The sequence below is a fragment of the Triplophysa dalaica genome, chromosome 3 (assembly GCF_015846415.1).
Source record: "Triplophysa dalaica isolate WHDGS20190420 chromosome 3, ASM1584641v1, whole genome shotgun sequence".
Classification (NCBI taxonomy): Eukaryota; Metazoa; Chordata; class Actinopteri; order Cypriniformes; family Nemacheilidae; genus Triplophysa; species Triplophysa dalaica.
The window spans coordinates 15,915,554-15,938,605 of NC_079544.1; the positions used below are offsets into that span (position 1 = coordinate 15,915,554).

Here is a 23,052-nt window from a genome sequence, read left to right on the forward strand (position 1 = left end):
CAAAACATGGTTACCATATTAGTAAATAAATAAGAGGAAAATGACTTGTAAAATGCTTTCAAAGCTTATCCGACTTAGATTCGTTCTGCCTGTTATCTATCAATAAAGTAAGTTGTCCTTCAGTGAACAGCATTGGCTAGTTTATTTCGGCAAGTAAATCATGATACTGAGCTCATGAAGTTTTAGGATTGGAGACATTTTGCACCGTTCAAAAGCAAAATGTATATCTCCATTTTACCAGGTTGGTTGAGCTAACAAAACATCCCACACACACTAACAAATCAAAACATTATACATTATAGATTTGTTTTTATTCCAGACCGTAATTTCATGATCAAATAATCTGTGAATTAGGCCTATACTCTGTCCCCCCTTCAATGAGTTCAATGCACGACTGCAGGTACCAGATGAGAGTTATATCAAATAATTTCTATGGGAGTCTAGTGCCATGCTCTAAAATTGGATTAAAAGGGATTGACTGAAAAAGAAGGTATATGCCTCGAAGCTACAATACTGTGGTGTTGTGAGTGACTTTAGTTGAATTTCCTCCACTGCAGCGTAGAGAAAGCGAACTGTGACAAAACTATTGCTGGCTTTTGAAATCAATGAAATGCATGGCACTGGAGAGATGCACTTCTAAATGGCGCTAGGTTTGCTAAACTTAAGTGTAGTAGCTTCCCATAAATTGTACAATTATGAAAATATTAAAGTAATCTGGACCACTGGTTGCGTTTTTTAGGTTCTCTGGCAATGTTTGACTAAACAATAGAATCTGCAAAAAGTCTAGAATTGTGGAGTAGTTTTAACTTAATGAATATAATTAATATGCAATAAAATATTAATATAAATTAATATTTATATAATTTTATATTTATATAATTAATATAATTTTTAGAGTTCTAGCCACTAGCCAGACAGATAACCAAACACAGACCAGAAGTTTCCTTTGGGCCAGGCATGTGAATCTGATGATTTCTAGTTAATCCTCTTCATCCCACGTGAGACATAAGGCCGCTTTCGATGATACCGTCTATATAACCCAATTGCAGTTTTGTTTGAAGGTGTCTGTTTCTGTATTTGCCTTCTATTATTTGTATTATATACTGTAGCCTTAGTAACTGCAGGGGACAGAATTGTGGACCCTATGAGATCACACACTGTCCAGTGACAGTCTGTCAACACAAGTGGTTTGATCTGAATCTTTCATGAACGATGCAGTGACTATCAGCAGATGAGGTCTGTCAGACCCCCTTTAATTTTATAACCTGTCCTGAATTATAAATAATAACTATTGTGCATACAGATGGGTGAAAAAAAGCAGCGAGGAAATTTGCTATATTGTGAATAAATTGGCTAAATGGTGTTGCAGAAGAGTGCCTGCAACACTAACCCAATTGAGCAATCACCTCTTTTTTTATTTTTAGACATTCATCATATTTAGTTTATGGAATTGTAAATGAAATAGTTACATTTCACAGTAAAAGTACATCTCCATCATTAACTTTATGTATTTAAAAGATTGAGTTGACTAGATATGCCCACTTTAGAGCCTCTTTATCAGCTTCATATCATACATTTGGGAGTAAAATGCAACAAAACTGTTACTTACACTTGGTGTAAATAAAGTGTCGACGTGTTGTGTTTTAAAATGTTGTCACACTATCAAAATTATAATTTTTTTGTCAATAGAATGCAGTTAGAGTCTCTGATCCCGTCAGTGTAGGAAATGTCACACCAAGTTTTTCATCTCATAGTTCTTTGTTCTGTTCAGCAGGGCTGTAAGCCAATAAGGTGACCTTAATTAATCATCCATAGGTGGCTGGACCGGAAAAGAATGACATTTAAAGGGACAGAGGCCTGTGGATACGGTTCCATTAATGAAGAGAAACATATTGACTGCTACTGTATACTCAGCTGGGGGGTGGCTCTCAAACAGTCTGGCTTTGTCTAGCGTCCACCCCATGCGACAGGCTAGATAAGATCAACAAGGGGCCTGAAGACAGGAGGTTGAAAATCGTGGCTTGCGTGTTTCGGCTGAGCCTCTGGACCCAACTGTTGGTTTTCATATGCATCACTAGTTTAACATAGCCACATGACTCAGTGCGTGTTAGGACATTTGAGTAGGTTGATCAACACAATCCTTTTAATTACCCTTCCACACACCAGTGAAAATAATACCATTTGTGCTGAAACATTACACTCAATTGTAGGCTTAATTCTCTATTATGAATACGCTATTAAGTGTAACTATACCAACATGGCATTATGTCACAAATGGCATTGCACAGAATTACATAAGCAGTTCTTGATGCCTTTAGTGTGCAAACATTAAGTCATATTCGAAATGAGAATGCTGTTTAAAATATCCTACAATAGACAAATAAAAAATGTTTAAGCTTCAGCAAATTTACACTGTCTGGTTGGATGTGCTTTTCTATGCACTTAGATCAGTTCCAAGATTTATATTAATCCACATTCTAATCTCTTGGTAACATCACATCTCTATGGGGCATATTCAAGTCATTCAGCCGTTTTACTACACATCCCGAGGCAAAATCCTTTAGGTGTGAGGATTTTGTTGGTCTGTTTACAAATGGGACCGTGATGTTTTTTTGTCTGAATGCTAAGCAATTTTCTCTGCAGTATGTGGATGTGGCTAGTACTGTATGTTATCCTGTCTAATAAAAAGTGACTTTTTTCTGCTCAGTGATAGCTCACCCAAAAATTCTGTAATCATTTACTCATCTTGAAAGAAAGAAAGTCATACAGGTTTGAAATGAGAGGGTGTGTAAATGATGACAGATTTTCATTTTTGGGGGAACTTTTCCTTTACGTCCCACTGAATTGTATTTAGGAGATCCCCCCTTTTTAAAATGGAAATATACCAATGGAAAGCATATTAATACTGCCTTAATCATTCTCTAGTGCACATAAGTGCCATTCATCATGTAGGTACTAGTAAATTATAAGAAAAGCTAAACAGCAGAATTGTTTTATTGGGTGGAAGAGATTCTATGATTTTAATGCTTCTTAATGTGAATTTTGTCATTGCTTTGAGACACACAAGCTTAAAGAAAACCTCAAGGCTACCAAATTAGTTTCTTTGAAATGTGCTTTTAATGCGTCTAAGTCATTGAATGACCGTGATGCAGATACCTTTGATCTGTAGAGATGTTTCATAGTCAAGACCAAAGAGAAACTAACATAAATATAAAAAAAAAGTGACAGTTTCTATGTCAGCTGCTTTCGAATGTCACTTTTGAGTGTTTATACAGTATGTCTTGTGTTTCCAACTGTGATAATGGCAGAACAGGTTGTAAATGCTGAAGCATGTTTTGTTTCCGAGTGGCTCAGCGTGAGAGAGACGTATCACTGATACATTTGTAACTATCTCCCTCAGGATTCGCAGTGCATTTTAGAAATGGCGTTCTACGTTCTCATTTACATACTAGATTTAGGAATACATTTTATTTTTACCTAAGCTGGCATAACACATAGTGTTTAATTTTTCTCATCAAACATGATTGTTTCTCATTTTTCGCTTGCCGCCGCACGCGGTTCTCTGTGAATTCTTCGAGTGTCTGTCACTTGCAAAGATCCGCCAACGCAGATTTCTAGATTGATTTCTTGAGAAGAACAGATGGGCGTCTTTGATTTCAATAGCGCTAAATATAGACTGCAGCTGAACAGCAGAAATCCCACCAAACTTTAAGCCTGTCCTGCCTCGTCCAATAATAATCTTGTCATGTGTTCGGAATTGAGTTTGATTGAGTGTGGAGAGGAAGTTGATTGGAAAGTCTGGATCTGCCCGTTTGAAATGTGACTCTTCGAAATGCATCCTTCGAACAGACGGCAAGCAGCAACAATCCAGACCTGTCATATTAAGCCCCAGCTGTCATGGTGAGCGGTACACTCCAGTTTGAATGTACAAACACTCCCCACTGACTAAACACACTGACACCGACACACAAGTATTGCCTTTGCTATCCAGATAATTATATAATAACATGTTCCACCTGAATCACATTAGTTGATGCTTTTTGGTTTGACCCTCGGTTGGCAAAAATGTTTTGTAGCCCTTCTTATGCAGACAGATGATTGTGGGTGGATAATCGGCTGCTTTAAGCCTCACAGGCCATACAGACATCTGGAGTGAGTGTTTCAGAGCCGGTTACAAAATCTGTTTCTTTGATGACCAATGAGAATAAATTGTCTGCGTTTTCCACCATCAACAATTCTATGTGTGCATTTTTTGTTATAAGAAGGCATGGGAATTTTAATGAAGAATGGTAGTTCCATTCCACAATACACTCAGTTTATCCTTTTAGGGCTACTGTAGAAACAACATTGCAAATTCCATGTAAGGGGTTACATGGTGTAAGCAGATACTCTAGGAATAGCTCTAAGGTAATAACAACATAACGCTTCATTATGTAAGGTCTTTATACCCATCTGAAAACATAGTTATGTTAAGCATTTCTATCAATAAATCCTTCGATAAATGACACATTGGACCTTTAAACAACCACTTTTGCCTTAAAATGTGCATCTTTGTTCTATGTGTTTCTGATAATGAGAAGCTGATGTGCAGAATGATGTACTTGTTTAAGTTGTTCAAAAGACTCTACTTTTACTTTTACTTGAGTACATTTTTAGTGCTGCATCGGTACTTTTACTGGGCTACTTTCCTCACATTCTTGTCACTACTTTATATGTTTAATTTTCATATGATTGGCTAAGGGGAATAATCCGTCCTGTCACCTGACCCCTCCAGTCAAATATTGAGTTCCTGAATCACTCTGTTCGCAAAGTGTCATCTAAACGGCTATACCGTGAGGTAAAATTGTCCATCTTTCTCCAGTCTCTACATCAAGTGCTCTGCCCTTATAAGTGAGTAGGGAACATATGCGAATGGAACATATCCAAAGCACTTTCGAAAACTCCATTACCAGTTATAATTTGTAAATAATGTTCAATTTCTTGCACAGATCGATCAATTCGCTTAAGACGTCAGTAATACATCTAAAGAAGCCGCAGTGATTACTTTTTTGTTGGCTCTATCTGTATTTTGAACTTTTAAAGACATAAACCTGTGAATCTTTATTATTCTACCTAAGAAATAATGTCACATATATCTTGGATGGTTGAGGTTAAGTAATTGATCAGCCAGCTCCTCTACAGATATGACTGTTAATGCTAATCCAATGCAATTTAGGTTACAATGTTTAGCATTTTTTTGCACACAGCATTTTGGGCTCTTATTAATTTCTGCATTGTGGGACCTTATATCACACTGTGATTCAAAATTCAGGTTATCATATAAAACATACAAATGTTGAACTTTTCCTAAATACATATGCAAATATTACTTTTGTATTGCTTAAAAGTGAATATGAACTTATCTTTGCAGTATTTGTGGTCTGAAAAATAAAGAGCATCTTTCCTGTTATTCTATAGTTATAAAAACAAATCTATTGACGAATCTCGACCTCGAGCATAAGGGTTACAGGTTATATTTTACCTAACAAAATTTTGGAGCACCCTCTGCAGGTGTACAATCATTATTCAGACCCATCCTTCAATTTGTAAAATTAAATAAAAAACCTGATTAAATAAACACATTTTATAGAAGCCAGAAAACTCACCATGCTACTTTATCTAATATACTATTCATCAATTTTTAGCAGAGAGACAAACCTTCCTTACAAGCATAGACATTTCCTGTTCACTCCAATTGAACTTTCACCACAATCAAATAAACGTAGCAGACCTGGCTCTGTTCTTTTGCCTGTCTACCTATTAAATCAGTCTAAAGGGCCTGAAAGTTGGACTGCTCTTTGTCGTAATAGCTTCCTGTCTCTGCCACAAAAGTAGCTCCCTCTTCCCTCAATAGGTCCTCTGCCACACCGTTGCCATGGTTTCTGGGTTGAAAGGGTGAGGCTGAAACCTGCACATTGGCTTCTTGTTTATCAAATCTTGGGACAGATTATCATCTATAGATGACGCAGACTTTCACAAAATCAGTTGAAGTGCCATATGTGATATCATGTCATCATCTGAGGTTTCATTTGCCAGGATTCTGATAGCATTTCTGCGTCACTTTCACATGATTTTTCTCATTTAGTACTACTAAAGCTGTCATTTGCAGACAAAAATAATTCTTCCTTTTTTTTAAAGAATCCATGTGCGAAGAATGTGTGTGCGAGGGTGACAGGCACTCTCTACATTTACACATCGTGGTTGTCTTCAGGTCCTCGAGAGCTTGCTGTCACCGAGCATCGATCTGCTTTCCTTGCCAAACCTCCCTCATTATAACCCACCCCAGAGCTTCTCAACGGCCATCAGTCAGCCCTCAGCCCCGCCCATGGCTGCGATGACAGCCTATCTGTCATTTCCTGCCACGCCCCTGGGACGTTTTGCAGCGCATCAATATGAGCCAGCTCAGCGGATGAAAATCTTGCCTTATTCAGTGGTCAGAGAGCTGTGGTTTTTGAAATACACGCTGGAAATAGATTCATAGGCGTTTAGCTGTATGTAATGGGTGATAAATTCTCTGTAAAGCAGGGCTGCCTGTCAGAGGTGACTGAATGAGTAATGGTTGTAAGTATTATTTTGCTCAAAATTCAATTTGAGACGGACACCTTGAACAGCTGCTGTATGTGCAGGCTTTCACAGAGAACATAGTCACGACACATCACATCAGACATAATGCACTTCAACAATAAAAAGATAATACATGAAAATGTAGTATGTGATGTAGGACAAAAATGAAAATTCTGTCATGAATTGCTCACTCTCCAGTTGTTCCTAACCTGTATACATTTCTTTTTTCGATTGAACACAAAGAAAGATATTTAGAAAAATGTTTTCTATATATATTTTTAAATATATATATATATTTATATATAAATATCTATATATTTAGAAAAATTTTTTCCAACAGGTTTGGAACAACTAGAATGCGAGTATTTCATGACAGTATTTTCATTTTTGAGTGAATTATCCCCGTAATGGTATCCATCTTGATTGACATGCATTTTTAATACTTTAAATAAACATAATTGAAAATAAGATCAGGAATATATACATAGAAAAGTAAAGGAAGTCCATTTTTAATTCATGTTGATTTAATAATCTAAGCCTTAGTTGTTAAATCTAATTTCTCCAGTTCATTCTGTCTTTACATGTTTTCTATCAGGCCTCTTTTAGTCTGGAGAACATCTCCATCCTCTCTGTGCTAAGAATAGCACTCTGTTTACTTACGTTGTTCCACTTTCCACCCTACTTTCACCGTAAGCACTTTTCCTTAAGTATTACTGGGCCAGCAGTGATATACAACCCTGTGCTACATTCTACATAACTTTTGTCTGATATGAGCTGATATCTTTCCCTGTACATGTTTTCTACGAGTTTATGGTGTAAAACCATATATAGACTTTAGAGTTCTCTTAGTATCATTCAATAGCTGTATTCTGGATACATTTTTCAGGTTCAGCTCAGGGTTGTACATTATAAACAGTCTTTTGTGTCTGCAGCTGTACATCCTAATATGACCAAAGCCTCAGTGTTCCAATAACACATTACAGTAATATGACTAGCAGGCAATATCCAGAGCTGTGAATGAAAAACAGATCTGTCTAAAAGGAATTATAAAACCAGCGCGCGTATGCATGACCTTTATCACACACGCGGCCACTCAAATGTTTGAAGTCACATAGCTGAATTTGTCTTTCTTATGATGTTATTACAAACAGTTTCAGAGCTGTAGTGCTGTGGTTCATGCTCCCAATATAAAAGAGATGGTTCACAGGGACCTGGGTTTGAATCTTACTCTTTGTTCTGACGAACACAAAGCAAGACATTTACAAACAGTTCTTGGCCACCACCGACTACCATAGTAGGAACAATTTCTGTGTACGTTTTTTTTGTAGGAAAGTAAACAGTTCTGGGTCACTTTTGACTACCATTGAATTTTCATACTATGGTAGTCAATGGTGGCCAAGAACTGTTTGGTTACAAGCATTCTTCTAAATATCTTTCTTTGTGTTCATCAGAACAAAAAAAATGTATACAGATCTGGTAGAACTCGAGAGTGGGTAAATGATGACAGACATGATTTTATTTAAAACTTTTTTTGTTTGTTTTAGTGAAGCCGTTGTGTGATTCAGTTTTTATCCACTTAATTGACTGTATTCTAATCTCTTTTGCCTTGTAAGGGTAGAATTGGTGGCTTATTTGTTCCAAATGGGAACCTGAGAGGAGCTCATTATCGCTTGTTGGTGTACAGTTTTCCTATTGATTTATGCAGGGTAACAGCAGGGCAAACCATCTTGTGATATGTTATGGACACCTGCTGGCCTCCAGAGGAACTCTTGCTCCAGTACGTAGCCTTGGCACAAAGTAAGACAGGCTGTACTGATTTCAGAATCAGAGAGAGCTTTATTGCCAAGTATGTTTGCACATACAAGGAATTTGTTTTGGTGACAGGAGCATCTAGTACACAGAAACAGCCACAACAGTACACAGAGACCATAGCACAATAGAATACAGAACAGATGATTTAAATAAGGGCCTATGGGTATACAAATTTAGGAAATAGAATACAATAAACATAAGGTAAAGATATAGACAGTATAGCTTAATGTGTAATTCAGAACAATAGAACTGAAAGAGCTGCATACAGAAACAGGAACTGTTAACATATGTACAGTATATATATATATATATATATATATATATATTAGTGGTGGGCCGTTAACAGCGTTAACGGCGTTAACGCAGTGAGACTATTATCGCGCGTTAAAAAAATTGTCGCCGTTAATCTATTCTCAAAGTTGGGTTGGCAGCTGGGTCTATACTACGCAAGCTATGATGACTTTCACCTTGATATTTTAGCGCGGATGTATACCATCTTAACTGCACTGTACGGGGCGAGAACGAGATTTTTCAACTCGCGTGATTCGCGTCATTCGCGGAAGAAGAAGCCGCCTCATCATCTCATAACCAGGGCTTCATTCGCGCGATTCGCGCAGCAAGTAGGTCTATTGGCTCTTTGCATTAACATATAAATCACTCGCGCTTGACACGCCATTCGCGTTTGGTCTGAACACAACATAACATTACTGTGAAATGACCGCATCAAACGTGACGTGCTAACATGGATGCAGCTATGAAGCCGCCGGGTTTGTTTCAGGGAATATTAATTTTTAAGAAGCTTCCCAATAGAAACATCGACAAGACTAAGGTTGTTTGCACCTTGTGCAATGCGGAATTGGTTTAAAAAAAACACTTTCTCTCAACAGGTAGTGGTCTAGCTTTAGTTGAAACCAGTAACTTTGTATTGAGATCTAATGTATTATGGCTCCTGTATGACATATCGCTTGTTGCTCCCTCACTCTTTGTAAGTCGCTTTATATAAAAGCGTCTGCTAAATGACTAAATGTAAATGTACTGTAGGAGCTCTTCCAGTCTCAAGTACCACCTAAACGGAAATCATCCCTTAGCTAATGCGGAAGTAAACACAAGTTCATCTTATTGAACATAATTTAATTTTCATCACCAATTATCATAGTAGAACAGCTTTCTCAAGCAGTTTCTGATGCATTTTGGAAACAGGAGATGAGCCCCTGGTCTAATGCGCCACCTGGCTTGAGAAACCCCTTCTCAAAGACTTACTTTTAGTCATTATTTGGGTAGCACACATATTCTGAGTGCCTTCGGCAGAATTCAAATGAGCCATTTTAATCTAGATTAATCTAGATTAATTTTGGAATTAATCTAGATTAATCTAGATTAAAAAAATTAATCTATGCCCACCACTAATATATATATATATATGTGTGTGTGTCTGTGTGTTTATTTGTATATAAACACACACACACATTTATATATATATATATATATATATATATTTCCAATAGGAAAAAAACTATGTTTAAAACATTTAAAAAGAAACATGAAAACAAACTCTTCTATATTTACTATTATATAAATACTGTAATCCATCTACATAAAAAACTCATAGTAAATATGAGTATATAGGAATCCTTATGCACTGTAGTGACTTTGACCCCTAAAATGACTTTTCTTGTTGGCTGACATCACAATGAATCCATCTCATTTGTCAAGCCTTCCCCTCCAATCACATGGTCCCATTCTAGTACACTACTTTTCCCCCACTTTTCACTACCCAGTCAATACTGGTTGGCAAAAATTTATGCCCGTCCTACATTTGACATAATTTTAATGAGTTCATTTTTAAATGGCACAATAATGTGAATGCAGGTGTTATAAAAGAAAACTGAAAACTGTGAGGATCCATATGACATTGATTTAACAGAGGCAGGGAAGGAGACCAAGTCAAAATGAAACCAGAAAATTAGACTTTAATATAAATCCATTTCTGGGTCCAGGCTACATCTATTTTGAGCCTTTAACACTCTCAACATTGAGTGTGAAGGGGATTGAGTGTGTCAGGTAATGAGTGTTCAGCGTTTCCCCCCCTAAGGCTGATATTAATGAGAAAAAGGGATCATTTTGTCCACGTGGTCATCATAGAAAGAAAAAAGTCAATACGCCTTGAGATATACTTAATCTAACACTGGTTTAGCAGGATTCATGAGCAAATGAGTGTGTGACAAGTTTACTAGAAGATTTATACTGTTAAAAGTTGTATGAGTAAACTCTTATGTCTGCTGAGGGTCCGAGAGACCTTTTATAATATACCTAACATTTACGTATCAGGTTGTGACTTCTAATATTATGAGAACTGATTATAACATGCTTTAAATGTATTTGATGAAAAAGAAGGTTACTTGTGTCTGAGGAGATAATTTAATATAATATTTTTGAAAAACCATATATACATTCTACATAACTTTTGTCTGAAATGAGCTGATATCTTTCTCTCAACATGTTTTCTACGAGTTTATGGTGTAAAACCATATATAGACTTTAGAGTTCTCTTAGTGTCATTCAATAGCTTTATTCTGGATACATTTTTCAGGTTCAGCTCAGGGTTGTACATTATAAACAATCTTTTGTGTCTGCAGCTGTACATCCTAATATGACCAAGGCCTCAGTGTTCCAATAACACATCTGTCTAAAAGGAATTATAAAACCAGCGCGTGTATGCATGACCTTTATCACACACGCGGCCACTCAAATGTTTGAAGTCACATAACTTGTAAGTTTATAAGTATAAGTTTCAGAGCTGTAGTGCTGTGGTTCATGCTGATATAAAAGGGAAGGGGATATATGTCTGTATTTATTGAAAACTTTCTTTTTGAAACACAAAAAGACAATAATCAACAGAAAATTAATCACAAAGGTGATTGTGAAGGTATGTTCGAATTATGGTTATAGTGCTATTTTACTACAGAAGGATGCTGTTTTCTTTTAAAAAAATAGCCATCATTCAGGTGACAACTGCAAAGTGTTATCACCAGGGGGCAGTACAACCTTCCAGGATCCTGTGGATAAATCCTTTAAATGTATGTTATCTAATGCATTTTAGCTGCAAATAGACTTTAACCTTTTGGCATGCAGTTGCATTTAAAACGAAAAAAATTAATACAATGTAGATAAATAAATTTGTAATTTAATATTGTAAAATAATTATTGTGCAATTGAAAAAAATATGTTGTACACATCAGTTTCCTCACTGAAAAAGATTATGTGCTTAGATTTTATGAAAATAAATTATTCAAATATACTTAGTATAATTATGTGCCTGTTTATAACAAAAATTGAGTTGAATAACGAAAACATATTGGGAATAAAATCTACTAATTTTGGTTGTTAAAATTTTAATTATTTTGTTTGAATAATTTTAATTGAACAAATTATTAGGTAAATCCAACTCTTCATTATCCAACTTTTACTATGTTAAACCCGTTTAAATTGGTCAAATTAAGTTTACTTCCAGATTAACTGTCATTTTAGTTTTTTTTTCAGTAAAAGTAAAGACTTGATCATGTTGTTTGTTGATTTATCTTTCAAATTTGAAGAGTTTTGGTATTACTTTTAAGTTTGGGTTGTTAAATTATTACCATGGTTCAGAAGAGCGGTGCTTCTGCCCAGGCTGAGGGAGGCACGATATTAGTCATGAAATGAGTTATTTCACTTATTGTGCAGTGAATGTTTTAATGCCAGTACAGAGACCACCAGTTTTTTTTTACTTGACTATCCATGTTTTAATTAAATAGTGTATTTCAATATGAAAGTAATTGATATGTGGAGATTGAGTTAGACACATGTTTTTGTAAAACATATTTTTTTTAGTTTACTTTAAGTAACATTCACTTGATATTTTGACAAAAACTAAATGTATCTAATTAGTAGAATTTGCTTTATTCTGGTAAGTAAGTTGTACTTTAAAAAATTCATGCGAATTGTTACGAGGATTTTATCAAGTAAATTCAACAAGTTTTTTTTTGTCAGTGCTGTCTTGTGTTTTGTTAGAATAGAAAAGAAAAGGCAAGTCTGTATTGTGTCTCCTCACAGCATGGGAGTTGTTTTTGCCTGTGAAGATGAAGCCATGTAGAATTAATGTGACGTGTCACACAGGTTGTCATTTATTGACTTGGAATTACCAAGAGGAATCAAACTGCAGACACTGTTTTGCTTATTATTGTATTCTGTCATTGCGTTGCGAAACACAAATAAATGTGTTTGTTTGTGAATAAATTTTTGCATATGTCATTGCGTGCATTTCCTTTAAATGTGAATTTGTCATTTGGTGAAGGTGAGGAGTTTTATGCTTTATAGCGAATGCTATATTTAATAATGATTTGAATATGCAAAGAAAAGATTTGTAGCCTTAGAGGGACAGTTACCCAAAAATTCAGATTCTAACAAAGTTAATGATATTTGTAAGAATGTTAGCGATTTTCACTTATGGGACATCATTGACTACCATACTGTAGCTGTAGATTTTTTTTTTCTTAATCCTTCAAAATATCTAATTCTCTAATATCTTTTCACAATCAGAGCATTACGGAAGGAGGGACTTTATATAGACCTGAAGAAACCCAGTCGTTTCGTTAGAAGAGGGACGGTGGTGAACAACAGACTTTAAAAATTTTAAATATAAAGCGTTTTTTTTATTTATTAGAAACATGAACATCCATTGTTAAAAACCCAAAAACATAATCAAAGCCTCAAAGACAGCAAAGACTGTCTCAAATTACGATACATTTACATGACAAGAAAAGTGACCCAAGATATCAAGTCTTGTTTTATAAAAGAAAAATATATAAAATAGGTAAATTTATACTTAAAAGAAAATTTGACTTTAAATCTACAGTGAGTTACTGGCAAACCTGCTGCGAAATTACAGCAAAGTTACACAGTGTAGGACATTTTTTTGGGCACAATTCTCAGAAATCAGAACAGAATGGGTTCAAGCACAGTATTTACAGTACAATCAGGTAATTTTGTGCCAATTTATTTGATTTTGAGCATCCTTCAAGTTATTTTGGTGGTAATTTTCATGATGTTGTATCTGAGTCATAGCTCTTATGTTCTAGAGGTCTTATCAAGCACACTTCACCCACCTTCCCATACAACAGGCAGGTATTGAATGTTTCAGTGTCCACATTGGTTTAAATGTAGGCTTATATGAGAAGGTTGCAGCTCTAATAGCAGCTGAGAGGATGTTCTCATGGTAGATTTTGTACGCTATAATTTGCTGTTCCTGGCAGTTGTTTTTTTGTCATGCATTTGCAAAGTCCTTCAACCCACCAGTTTTTGTATTTACAATCTTCTATATGGAGAATTCAAATACATTTTAAATTCCTTTATTAAAATTTCAATGCCAAACAATCAATACAGTATATTTTGGCCAGTAACAGAGAAAATGACAATTAAAATCATTCATCCTCAGCTAAATTTCACTGCAGTGATCGTCATTCTTATCATCGTTCACATGTCAGACCACTATACACACTTGTGCCTGTATGTACAGTCCCACCTCTCATTACCAGACCGACTTTGCTATTACAGCAATATAGTTCCAGTACATTAAAATACAATATGAAGAATGAGGAAGAAATAATATCACCTAATTAATACATCTTTTCTTTAATTACTACCGTCTTAAAGAAAAAGAAATACAAATTTACTCTGTTGAAGGGTCATGCATGAAAGCAATTGAATAGATACTCCTTTCGTTACTGAAACAACATTCAGTCAAAGCTAAGAAACAGGCAGACATCAAAGCAATTATATTTAATAACCCATAGTTAAGTCAACATGAAACGGTTTTGCTAGTTTGTAGCCTTTTTATTTCATCATCTTCTGTTATTCAACAACAAAAGTACTTAGTGCATATTTTAAACATAAAAAGTATTTTTACAATTAAAGCTTTTTGTTTGTTATTTAATTATGTTTTTAAGGCACGTGATATAGGCGTCACGAAACGTGTGGTGATAAAGAAGAACCCAAATGCAGGCAGCGGTACGGGGTAACAAAATATCTTTATAAAACACAAAACAAAAACCCACAATGGGGTAAAACAAAGGGGATAAACAAAGACAGCCAAAACAGGAACAAAAAAAACTCACGTAGGGTAACAAACTGTAACAAAAACTCTCAGGAACAGAGTGCTGGAGCAGAAACACTGGGACACAGCGTATGGAAAAAATCCTGGTTACAGCAGTGCAGACGAGCAAAGTTTCCAAGTATGTACAAGAACAAACGAGCACAGGACAGAGAATACAAGGGCATTAAATAGGGAGACGAACAAAGGATAATTAACAATAGGCAGGTGTGGGTAATGAAACACTCAAGCTAACGAGGAGACGAGAGGGGCGGGGCCATAGACGAGACACGAGAAGGCGCATGACAGCCAAAATCTAAGCCATGCCATGTCCTTCTCACACAAAACCCTAGACTTAGTCATGACTCCGCTGCAAGAATAAGAATAAACATGACATGATAGCGGAATCATGACAATAGGGTTGGGGTTCAAAATAAGTCTCTTAATGGTCCAGTGTGTATATTTTTGGAGGATCTATTGACAGAAATGCAATACAATATTCATAACTATGTCTTCAGAGGTGTAGAAAGACCTTACATAATGAAGCGTTATGTTTTTATTACCTTAGAATGAGCTATTTCTGTCTACATACATCACCCCTTACATTGAATTGGCCATGTTGTGTCTACACTAGCACTTAACGGACAAACTGCTCTATAGAGTGCGTTTTGTAAATACGTTATCTCCTTAGGCAAAGAAGTGAAAATGTGACGGCATCTTAGTTCGGTGTCAGCCACCGTAGTGCTTCAAGAGGGTTGGAGTGAGCCAGAGATGCCGCTAACTTTCATATATTGGATCCTTAAGTCTTAAACTCTGAAGTGTTACTCGTCTCAAAATAAACATCCGTTTTCTTTGTGCTATTGACATATTGTAATGATATCTCAAGCTGTGCTTGTTGAAGAAAGATGTGCTATCAAATGTGTTCATTGTTGTTATGTGGTGTGGTGTATGTTTAAATGGTGATTTTCTGCTTTTTAGTCTTTCTGTACAGCACTTTTGGTTTCCAATTGCTTAATAAATAAAGTTTGAGTTGTGTTGAGTTGAGTATTCAAGGACGTTCAATTCAATACAATTTTATTTATACAGCACTTTTTACACTGTGCATTGTTCCACAGCAGCTTTACAGGGGAAAATAAGAAAAACACAGAAAGGTAAAACACAGCACAGTGCATGGTGTTTATAGAACAAGCAAGACCATTCTAATAACTTATATCTAATAAAAGACATGATTTTCACCATTCAGAAGTGCACGTTAACCCCATCCTGAAAATAGATGTATATATAATAAAGAAAAATCTAACATTTATACATTATATTAAAAGGTCTCAAGCGACCACCCTGCAGCCACTGACCACAATATAGCGATGTGCTAAAGCAGCATCTCACCTACCAGATGCACACTGGTCAATGTGTTGATTTTGGAATAATCAATCGCCACCCACAATTTCTTCAAACTATGTAAAAAGCAGATGTTGTGATATATGCATTTATTTAATCGTCTCACTTGTCCTTTTCAAAGCTTGGCATGGTTTTTGCATGCAGCGCTACTCTTTGAAGAACGTAATTATCTTCTCAGGCAGCTCACAGACTCAAACTCCCTCTTCCACAATATCCAAAGCCAACCCATTACACTCACAAAACAGCACGCTCTCATCCACTTTCATGCCATTTTAAGCTCTCCATCAGGCCTGGAGTAGGCATCGGTTATTGTCATATGCACCGCAGCTGAGTGAATCCGATGCTTTTGCATAAGCAGAACTTACCAGCTGAAGTGAAGAGGTTAGCAGGAGTTTGTTTGAGTGTTTAGACTTGTAGTTCTGTAATGCTGATATGCTGAAGTGTAAATGGGGGCTAATGGGCGGGGAAGTGCTTTGATGCTGATGCTGGAGAAACGCTCTGATACAGCATTCCGTCAGTGTTCGTGTGTTTGTGTGGGTTGATCTGTGGCTGTCAGAGCCAGGACATCGTTGACCTGATGAAGGCTGATACCGTTCTCATGTGTCCCTTTTCCACTTAGCAGGGATAATAATCTCAGAGGTACTTGAGAAAGGTCAGTTAGTTTTACAGCAGTGCACATATGCCGTATGAACTTACAGAAACGCCTGTACGTACATCCTTAAAATTTAAAGGGATGGTCAACAAGATAAATCTTAGAAATCATTTACGTACCCCCAAATAATAAGAGGTTTTTTTTCCTCCTCACAACCCAATATAAGATTACCCAAGTAAAGAATAATGTCCAAGCTTGTTTTTCCGTACAATAAAAGTGTGGCGATAAGTACAGAAAATCCCACATAAGCAGTCCTTTTGACTGTTAGAAGACACACGATATTCGATAGTCTACCGAAGCTAGTCCGTCTCAGCTCTCAAATCTCATTCGTGGTTGCACTTGAACCGTGTTTAGTGATGCAAGTTAGAATCAGTGGTTTAATGACGTCACGCCGACTAAACAACTTAAATTTCGGTCTGTTGCTCACACAAAGTTATTAACCGCTTCAGAAGGCTCGGGACTTACGGCGCAATTCATGTGGACCACTTTTACTGTGTCTCTTTGTATCTTGGATCTATAAATCCTATATGCTTTGCTTGTATGGATAACAGATGCTGGTGCTGTAGAAACTTACGTCTCACTTGTTGTTTCTTGGAAGAAAGAATATCACACAGGATTGAAACAACATGAAGGTAAGTAAACGAAAACAGAATTTTGGTTGAACTATTGCTTTCTTACATAAAGCATCGTACAGAACACTCATATACAGGTCGATCAGTCAACAGTTAAGTAAGAAACGGACCTTTGACAGAGACACACACACTTACAGTAGACATCGGGGAGGCCTCTAATGTGAGTGTTTGGCAGGGTTAGTGCTGAGTCTCAGCGTGTGGTTAGGATCCAGATCATGTGCACTTAAAACTGGGGTGTGTCGTCATTAAAAGATTTTCAGCCCATGACAAGGGCAGCATTTCTCCCACACGCATCCTCCTGTCAACCTGCATCGTCTTCACAGCATGAAGACACGCAAGCTGTCCAGAATCCAGAGGTTGTGGAATGTAAGTAATATCTTAGCATGCGCTGTGCATGGATTGCTACTGAGGAAAGATCTATGAACGCGATCGAAAACATATATCATCGGTTCTGTATGTAAGGTGTTTTTGCAAGGCAGGTCTCAGGGGATGTAATATGGGTCTGTATTGATTTTATTGGCTCACTGCACATGTTTGACACAATTGGGGCCTCTGCTGTTTCATTTCATTCCTCAAATCGATTGTTCAATGTTGGTCTGTTAATTGTAGGCTGGTCACGTTTTGTTTGCTTAACTGTACTATATGTTTAACATTATATTGTAGATATTCTGGGGACTTCAAGCAAGTATGATTTTTTAAACCATTGGCATTGTATATTTGATCATTTTTTATTTATGCCTAAAACAAGAACAAAAGGATAAATATCAAAGTAATATTATCTATTCAAGTTATGTTATCTAAAAACATACATGTAAAAATACATATATTTAGCTTTTTCTTAGATATATTTTTGCAGTATTTCCCCATGGTCATGGAAAAGTTGGAATTATAAACAACTGTAACACATTAGTAAATGCATTAGCTAACATAAGCGTTTTTCTGCATTGATTAATCATTGTTAATGTTAGTTTAGTTCATGGTGAATTAACTAATATTAACAGTGACAATGTTTGATTTTAATAATGTATTTGTAAATGCTGATATTTACATTAATTGATATTAATGAATGTATAATTTTTGTTAATTGTTAGTTCATGCATTTAATAATTGCACCTTAGTATAAAGTGTAACCTTAACAATATTCTGATAAAATATGATTTATATATTTCAAAATCATGGCAAAGTCATGGAAATTTATATAGTGAAAAGTTATGCTCTGAAAATAATATATCAGATTGAAATTGCTTTTTGTGAGTGCTATCCCTATATATATATATTTTTAAATGAGCAGTGAATGACTTTAAAAAAGCTAGACATTCATAGATCAAAACGAATGCAAACCCTGTAAACAATTATATGCTGTATTTGAAATAAAAGGCAAAGAGATTCCAGAATGTAAATGATGTCCTCTCAGAAGTGACCATAGATGTCGGCTTTATGTTGCACTCCGGAAAGTTTCTTAAGTGAGGATTACAAAACGAGACTCGAAAAGAGACTCTTAACTGCTCTAAACTCTAAAACAGCTAACGAAGCTTATTTTCATATATATAGAGCGGGGAAAATAAGTATTTGACACATCAGCATTTTTATCAGTAAGGGGATTTCTAAGTGGGCTATTGACACCAAATTTCCACCAGATGTAGCCATCAAGCCAAATATTGACTTCATACAAAGAAATCAGAATATTTAAGTATACAAGTTCAGTCATAATAAATAAAGTGAAATGACACAGGGAATAAGTATTGAACACACTTTATTTAATACTATGTAGAAAAGCCTCTGTTGGTGATTACAGCTTCTAGACGCCCCTTGTATGGAGAGACCAGTCGTCTGCATTGCTCAGGAGTGATTCTGGCCCATTCTTCCACACAAATGGTCTTTAAATCTTGAAGGTTCCTTCGGCCTCATTAATGAACGTTGATCTTCAGTTCTCTCCATAGATTTTCTGTGGGATTTAGGTCAGGTGATTGACTGGGCCATTCAAGCAGCTTGATTTTCTTTCTTTGAAACCACTTCATTGTGGCCTTGGCCTTGTGTTTGGGATCATTGTCTTGCTGAAATGTCCACCCTCTTTTCATTTTCAGCTTTCTGGTAGATGGCAGCAGATTCTGGATTTTTATCCAGAATGTCCCTGTACGTTTCTCCATTCATCCTGCCTTCAAAAATATGAAGTCTGTCAGTACCCCTTGCTGAAAAGCAGCCCCAAACCATGATGCTTCCACCCCCAAACTTAACTGTTGGTATGGTGTTCTTGGGGTGGTGGGCAGTGCCATTTCTTCTCCAAACATGGTATGTAGAATGACTGCCAAAAAGTTCAATTTTGCTTTCATCTGACCATACTATAGTCTCCCAATAATCCACAGGCTTCTCCAAATGCTCTTTCGCAAACTTTAAGCGAGCCTCAACAACCTTTTTGTTCAGCAATGGAGTCTTGCGTGGTGAGCGTGCATTGATGCCATGGCGGTTCAGTGCATTGCTTATAGATTTCTTTGAAACAACAGTACCTGCTGATGCAAGGTCTTCCTGAAGTTTTGCCCGAGGTGGAGAACTCTCCTGATTATTCTTTGGACTCGGACAGGGATCTTACTTGGAGCACCTGATCGTGGCCGGTTTATGGTGAACTGATGCTCTTTCCATTTAAAGATTTTGGCCCCCACAGTGCTCACAGGAACCTTCAGCATTCTGGAAATGCGCCTATAACCATTCCCATTAAAATGCTTTTCAACGATAAGATTACGAAGATCTACACAGAGTTCTTTGCTTTTACCCATCAGGAAGTCTTTCCTGTGTGCCTTCTAGTTAATGAGAAGCCTTTATAGGCCATCAATTAGGACTAAAGCAGCTGATATCAATTAGTACTGATAGGAGGCAGGGTTTCTCTCTCAATACTGACAGATTTCAGGTGATCTCCTGGCTTTCTATGCCATTTTGCACTTTGTTACCTTCATATGTTCAATAGTTATTCCCTGTGTCATTTCACTTTATTTATTATGACTGAACTTGTATACTTAAATGTTCTGATTTCTTTGTATGAAGTCAATATTTGGTTTGATAGCTACATCTGGTGGACATTTTGAGTCAATAGCCCACTTAGAAATCCTCTTACTGATAAATATGCTGATGTGTCAAATACTTACTTTCCCCGCTGTATATATATGTTTATATACATGTTTGAACTAATAGCACCTCTAACAAGAATACAAAAAAAGATTGCTTTAATTTTACTGTATAAAGAACCTTTTCTACACTGCTTTTTATCCCCTTTTGTTTTATAAACTCTGGCTGCTAAACCAAATCATTTTTACCAGTAATGCACTATTGTGGTTTCCTGTGATAACCACTAGAAATCGACATTTTGCACAGTTGCTTTACTCATTGCTGTAGATGTATCTTAGCTTGTGCTGTGCCCCTTGTTATCAACATTTTGTTATATGAATATATTGTGATGTTTTGATATCACAATATAAGTGCATTTATGAACCTTTCCAAAAATAACACCATGCCTAAAAGTCAAGCTCATGGACTCAGTAGTCAAAATTAAATTGTTACTTTGTCATAGTGATGTGTTGCCCCATAACACTCATCAACAAAATAAAAATGGTGTACCATAGTGTAAGTATTAGCGAATCACCAATTTTACTGTACCAGAGGATCCATTTAGCTTTTAGTTACTTATAGTAATGGACTACAGCAACACATTTACTGCAGTCTGTCAAGAGGCCACTGCCTTCTCTTAATGCACAAACTACAACAGAAAACTTCACATGCATTGTCAGTCATTTCACCTTGGAAATTATGTTAGCAATAATCGTAAACGCATGTAGGCAGTGACAGTTCTGACCCGAGCTGGTGCCAGTCTGGCTTTTAAGGGGCAGTTAGGTTATACCTTAAATTAATTATGTATAAAGATACAAGACATAACGCTGGTTCTTAAGTGAGATGGCAAAGATTTACCAACCAATGGAGCGTATCTACATGAATGGGCATGTCATAATACTTTCGAAATAAATAATGGAACAGTCGTTGCTGTTTTGATAAATGCAGTAAAGTGACAAACAGTTAATACTATGCCTCAGGAGAAACATTTGAGCAGGATATATCTTATGTAAAACAGGCCAATTAAAAACAGAATTAACTTCACCTTTATTTACATGGAGCCTGTTTCACAAACCACCATTATTTTTCTTCTCTTCCTCTATATTTTTTTAGAATTAGCATCACATAAGCATAAAAAACTTTGTATCACAACTAGCAGGGGTGATAGATAATACTAAAAGACTTGTAGATTCAGCTGGGAGTTTTTTTCCAGGATCCACCCTGCATGTATTATATACACAGAGCGTCAGTATAGAACAAGCCAGTGAAAGTGTAAGTGTTTTAAAAGTGTTTAAGAATGAATATTTAATCATCTGAAGATATGTCAGAGTCGGTGAGTGTCAGAGTCGACTTATTTTCTTATTGAATAATAAACCCTTTTCTACCCATGGGTACTGTGTACTCATCTGAAGCGTATTAAATCCAAAAGCAATCTGATACTTTTGGGCTAAGATAAAACGTTTTCATTCATACAAATTGCTTTTAAAAATCATATTGTGTGTTATTTTAAGAAAAAGTATTATTCTGCGTACTCTCCAAGACATGATACTTTTTGTTGCAAAAAGTGACCTTACTGACTCAGAGAGAGACAACAGTTCCTGAATGTTCTTTCACTGTAAAAGAGTGAATGTGGTAGATTACCACCCGCCTCGAGAATCTCTCTGGAGAAAGTGTCAGTTCTGGCTGTCTAGAGCAGATGTTTCAGTCAGCAGGTTCTTGGAACCCACTGACTTATTAAACCTAGGCAGTCAACAAGGTGGAACAGCTCAAACAGTCAAAGAATTTGCAATAGTTTTTAATATTTCCAAGTTGTTTTATCGTTCAAGATTTTACTGTGCAATTTCATTTTGTTGCATCTTTGTGTTTACATCATAGAGATTTTATGCATTAAAATGGTTCATAAGAGAAAAAGGGCATTTGGATATACTATATACTGTTGAAATGAAACATATGAACAATGTTCTGTGTTGTGGTAACCATAGTATAAGCGGAATAATTGACTCCAGTCCGTTAAATTATTAGATTGTCAATGCACACTCCGCTTTGTGTCATGGCCGCATAACCATCTCGGGGTGTAAATAATACATTTGATTAAAATCATTCCTTGGGAATGCGTCACATGAAATACTGATGTGGTGTGGTAATTTATAAATCACAGGAGGTCTCCAGATAATACTAACCCCCTGCGAAAACTGTGAATGGTGCTAATGTGTAACCAAACATTTCGTCTCTAACCAAATTCACAGAAGCCTCCAACTAGGCAAACTGCTATCCAATCAAAGCAGTGGGCGTTTACTTTAAAACGGTCATTAAAACTGAGCATTTGCAGAGCTTGCCTCAAAACCAGTTAAGAAAGTACACTGTTTTTTAATGTAAAAGTCACGCAGACGTCATAACTATACCTTATACAACAGTATAAACCAATAAACAAGGCCACTTCACAAGACCATAAGATGCCTGATTGATTTAGTCTGATTTTTAGTATGGATGGTTTTGTGTGTCTGTCATATTGCTTTGCATCGAGGATGTTATTGAAGGAATATAATTGAATGGTTAAAAATTCGTTTCTGATAATTATTTATTGTTATCATTTCAAGAAACATTTGACAGGTTTTAGATCTACATAATTGTGTTCTCCAAGGTCTGGACTGGTTTAAAAGAAAGAAATCTTCTATATTTATAATTTCAAAGCAGACTGTATTTATTTTCCCCTGAAAGTAGATTGGCACTTCAAA

The 23,052-nt window shown here is 36.2% G+C and overlaps 1 protein-coding gene across 2 annotated transcripts in view; it reads left to right on the top strand.

Annotated features, from left to right (window-relative positions):
* The window catches only part of dpp6b (dipeptidyl-peptidase 6b), a 103,932-nt gene that overhangs the window by 26,711 nt on the left and 54,169 nt on the right, over nucleotides 1–23,052 (top strand). The gene's annotated exons all lie outside the window — the stretch shown is intronic.